This window comes from Phyllobates terribilis, unplaced genomic scaffold (assembly GCF_046119375.1).
Source record: "Phyllobates terribilis strain yellow unplaced genomic scaffold, ASM4611937v1 Scaffold_30__1_contigs__length_15301838, whole genome shotgun sequence".
Taxonomy (NCBI): Eukaryota; Metazoa; Chordata; class Amphibia; order Anura; family Dendrobatidae; genus Phyllobates; species Phyllobates terribilis.
Window position 1 is genome coordinate 862,501 of NW_027362790.1, and position 5,696 is coordinate 868,196.

Sequence of the window (5,696 nt, forward strand, 5' to 3'; positions counted from 1 at the left end):
CATCTACTGTTCAGAGAAGACTGGCCAGAAGTGGTCTTCATAGCAAAATTGTGGTGAAAAAGCCATATCTTCCACATCAAAACAAGGCCAAGTGACTCAACTATGCATTAAAACAGAGGAACCAGGGTGTAGAAAATTGGCAGGATGTGCTCTGGACGGTTGAGTCAAAATATGAAAAATGTTATTACAGAAGAGATTTTGTTCACTGAAGGGCTGGAGAGCAGTACAATAATGAGCGTCTGTGGGTAATAGTGATGCATAAGCACGGTGGAGGGTCCAGTAAGTTTGGGGCTGCATTTCAGCAAATGGAGGTGGAAATTGGGTCAGAATTATTGGTTCCCTCAATGCTGAGATATAGAGGCAGATACTTATCCATCCTGCAATATCATCAGGGAGGTGTCCGATTGGATCCAAATGTTTTCTTCAGCAGAACAACAACCCCAAACATACAGCCAATGTCATTAAGAATTATCTTCAATGTAAAGAACAAGGAGTCCTGGAAATGATCTGGTCCCACCTAGTGGAGTAACTAGAGTCTGATAGGCCCCCACCGGCATGTTGGTCAGATGTATGGGCCCTTGTAGCGTTCTGGATCCTATAAAGAAATATGTGTTCTCTCCCTATGTAGTAATGTCCCCCATCCTGGCTCCTTCTTGTAATAATCTCCCACATGCTGGGCCTTATGCTATGACATTTTCCCCCACCTGTGCCCCTGTCTGGTAATGTCCCCATTCTGGCATCATTTACTTCATTCTGGTTTAATGTCCCCATCCTGGTATAGTGTCCCCATTCTGATATAATGTCCCCATTTTGGTATAATGTCTCTAACCTGGTATAATATCCCCCATGCTGGTGTAATGCTCCCAATTCTGCTATAATGTCCCCAAAGCTGGTATAATGCCCCACATCCTGGTATGGTATCTCCAGTTCTGGCATAATGTCCCCCATGCTGCTATAATATCCCCCATACTGGTATAATATCATCATTGTGATGTAATGTCCCCATTCTGATACAGTGTCACCCATCCAGGTATGGTGTACCCCATTCTGGTATAGTGTCCCTTATTCTGGTATAATGTCCCCAATTCTGGTATAATGTCCCCAATTCTGATATAATGTCCTCATTCTGATATAATGTCCCCATCCTGGTATAATGACCCCCCATCCTGGTATAATGACCCCCCATCCTGGTTTAATGACCATCATACTGGTTTAATGCCCCCCATCCTGGTACAATGCACTCCATTCTGTTACAGTGTCTCACATTCTGGCATAATGACCTAATTCTGGTATAATGTACCTATTCTGGCATAATGTCCCCCATCCTGGTATGGTATCTACTGAGATGCCATCCTGGGGATGGGTTATCAATATCAGATAGGTGGGCTCCCACACGTGGCACTGGCTCTACCCATCAGTTGTTTGCAACGCTCAGATGTAAATAGTTTGAAGATCTGAACATCACTGCTCCATTCACTGTACTGTGGGTCCTGCAAGTCAGCTAATATTCATGTAATAGGAGCTGATCTGCAGCACCAGGTAGCAGCCACTACACAGTGACCAGAGCTGTGATGTTCAGCTCCTCAACAATGTTTACATCTGACCTCTGCCGGAGTTTCAAACAACTGAGTAGTGGAGGTGCCACGTGCCGGACCCCCACAAATCTGATATTAACTCCTTACTGATGTCAGGCGTAATAATATGTACCTGCGACCTGGGCCTATTGGACCAGGTGCGTATTATTATGCCTTGGCGATCGCACCCATACAGAGGCTGTGCTGGCGCGATCGCTGCCGGGTGTCAGCTGATTCTCACAGCCAACACCCGATGCTTTGTGCCAGGAGTGGGGCCGCACCGCTCCCTCGAAATGTTGCGAACTAAGTCGATCGCAGCATTTCGGGAGCAGGGGGGAGGTAAGCGCGACTCTCTTACCTTGAATCAAAAACTGCACTGTGAGCACGGGGTCCCGATCGTTGCTATGATGAACCGATGTCGTCATGACAACATCCGGGTCACCAGAAAGTTACTTTGATCATGCGCAGTGCACAATCAAAATAACTTGTGCGTGTGCAGCGCTGACAGGCTGCATGCATAGAGATGCTGCTGCTGCATCTCTATGCTGTACAAGCGATCGGCCTGCAAAAAATGAAAGTCCCATAGTGGGACAAAGTGTAAAAGTAAAAAAAAGTGTAAGAAAGTGAAATATATATATATATATATATATATATATATATATACACATAATCAAAATATTTGGGTATATATATATATTGTATATGTGTGTGTATATATATGTATACTGTATATGTGTGTATATATACAGTACAGACCAAAAGTTTGGAAACACCTTCTCATTTAAAGATTTTTCTGTATTTTCATTACTTTGAAAATTGTACATTCACACTGAAGGCATAAAAACTATGAATCAGCTTTGACGCCTCTTACTCGAAAAAGCCCTTTTCTTTACCCTGGGAGATGGGGGACTCGGAGTCAGGTCCTGTGATGGAGAGATGGGGTGTAGCCGTGGCCCGGACCCGACCCGTGCTCAGGGCCGTCACAGTAAAAAAAGAGATGGTGTATGCTTGTCCGGGTTGAGTGGCTGATTAACGACTACGCCACCGGTGGTACCTGGTGAAGGGCCACCAGCGCCGCTTCAGTCCGCTGAGGCATGGTGTTATGGCGGTCAAAGTTATTACTACTCCCCACAGGCGGAGCGTGGCCTCAGGGCAGAGGGACAGGATGGAGGGGGTAGTAGTGAAGGAATGCGGGCTCCGCGTCTCGTGGTGTGGCGCAGAATGAACAGTCCGGAGGCCGTAGGGGTGAACTTCCAAGGCTTTACTCACATAGATGGCATGAGGAAGGTGACTCCCTGCTCCCCGCGGAGTCCTTCGGTCACCAGAGACGGGGGTCCGACAACCTCCGAGTAAGTCCAGCATTCAGTCGGGACACTACACCAGAGTGTTCCTGAACTACGGGCCTAATCCTTTCCTGTCAGTGTGTGTGCAAATAGGCCGGGTCTCCCTCTGAGCTCCTCTCAGAACAAGGGCTCGGGTGGCAGCTCCGCTCCGTCCGGTACCCGGTGGGATCCTCAGGGCCTACCGGGCTTCCCCGACCAGGACATGGAGTAGCAAGGTCGGGTGTCGGGGGTAGGTACCCCTCTTGCAGCCGGACTCCCTCTGAATATATCAGGTTGGCGAGGACAGGTGGCGTACACCGCTCCGTCTGCATCCTGCCTGGGATCCATTTGCTGTGGAGTCACACTCTTAAGCTCCAGGCCTTCTTGGTCATGGTCATTGGCCGGGTTGAGACATTCCCCGTCTGCAACTTGCCTCTCGTCCCAAGACCAGGGTACGAGGGCCGTGTCTCCGACCTCTGCAGGCCCACACAGGGTCCACTATCAGAGTGGGAGAGCACAGTAACACACAGTATTTAACAGCACAAAGACCAAAACCAAAGATGGCTTTTTATTAAATATGAAATTTAAAGTGTAACTAACTTGTAGGTCCTCCACCCACACCCACTAACTGGTTCCCCTCACTCTTGGTTCCCCAGTCTCCCTGTAACATACTAGCCCCCTCTGGTGGAGAAGTGTGGTGTTGGATGCAAAGATTGGGTCACGACTATCACACTGTTCTTACCTCAGAGGAGGAACACTACACTCCATTAAAGAAGTGCAGCATCCCTGTGGCGGTCGAACCCTCAGGGGCGCCACACAACACATGTGGAATTATATACTTAACAAAAAAGTGTGAAACAACTGAAAATATGTCTTATATTCTAGGTTCTTCAAAGTAACCACCTTTTGCTTTGATGACTGCTTTGCACACTCTTGGCATTCTCTTGATGAGCTTCAAGAGGTAGTCACCGGAAATGGTTTTCACTTCACAGGTGTGCCCTGTCAGGTTTAATAAGTGGGATTTCTTGCCTTATAAATGGGGTTGGGACCATCAGTTGTGTTGTGCAGAAGTCAGGTGGCTACACAGCTGATAATCCTACTGAATAGACTGTTAGCTGCTTTTTTCTTGCCATAATACAAATTCTAAGCAAAGAAAAACGAGTGACCATCATTACTTTAAGAAACGAAGGTCAGTCAGTCTGAAAAATTGGGCAAACTTTGAAAGTGTCCCCAAGTGCAGTTGCAAAAACCATCAAGCGCTACAAAGAAACTGGCTCACATGAGGACCCCCCAGGAAAGGAAGACCAAGAGTCACTACTGCTTCTGAGGATAAGTTTATCCGAGTCACCAGCCTCAGAAATCACAGGTTAACTGCAGCTCAGATTAGAGACCAGGTCAATGCCACACAGAGTTCTAGCAGCAGACACATCTCTTCAACAACTGTTAAGAGGAGACTTTGTGCAGCAGGCCTTCATGGTAAAATAGCTGCTAGGAAACCACTGCTAAGGACAGGCAACAAGCAGAAGAGACTTGTTTGGGCTAAAGAACACAAGGAATGGACATTAGACTAGTGGAAATCTGTGCTTTGGTCTGAGGAGTCCAAATTTGAGATCTTTGGTTCAAACCATCGTGTCTTTGTGCAACGCAGAAAAGGTGAACGGATGGACTCTACATGCCTGGTTCCCACCGTGAAGCATGGAGGAGGAGATGTGATGGTGTGGGGGAGCTTTGCTGGTGACACTGTTGGGGATTTATTCAAAATTGAAGGCATACTGAACCAGCATGGCTACCACAGCATCTTGCAGCGGCATGGTATTCCATCCGGTTTGCGTTTAGTTGGTATCACGGTCTCCACACTTTCCTTGTCTGCTAGGTTACTATTGTGTGGAGGCTGTCAGTCTGTTTTGGGTTTGCTGGGTTGTTTCTGCAATCATCTGTGTTCACTTCCCTTGATTAGTCTTCTACTTAAGCATGCTAGCTCCTTCACCCAGTGTCAATTGTACATTTGGTATTACCTGTGTAGGACTGATCTCTCTGTGCTCTGTGCCTGACCCCGCCTGACTATTTTCCCTTACCTGGATTTTGACCATTTGCTTGTTATCTGACTACTCTTTTGTCTGCTCCCTTTGTACTGCGCCATCTTCCTGGACTTGACTTTGGATTGTTTGACCTCCCTATTTTTATCTAGTAAGTAGCTCTAATATTATATTTCTTTCAGTAATATTAGTCTTTTCTCTCCTCTTCTGAGACTGTTATTTCTGTAGTGACTCGCGTCACAGTTGGACCATCATTTATTTTTCAACAACACAATGACCCCAAACACACCTCCAGGCTTTGTAAGGGCTATTTGACCAAGAAGGAGAGTGATGGGGTGCTACGCCAGATGACCTGGCCTCCACAGTCACCAGAACTGAACCCAATCGAGATGGTTTGGGGTGAGCTGGACCACAGAGTGAAGGCAAAAGGGCCAACAAGTGCTAAGCATCTCTGGGAACTCCTTCAAGATTGTTGGAAGACTATTTCCAGTGACTACCTCTTGAAGCTTATCAAGAGAATGCCAAGAGTGTGCAAAGCAGTCATTAAAGCAAAAGGTGGCTACTTTGAAGAACCTAGAATATAAGACATATTTTCAGTTGTTTCACACTTTTTTGTTAAGTATATAATTCCACATGTGTTAATTCATAGTTTTGATGCCTTCAGTGTGAATGTACAATTTTCATAGTCATGAAAATACAGAAAAATCTTTAAATGAGAAGGTGTGTCCAAACTTTTGGTCTGTACTGTATATGTATACTGTATG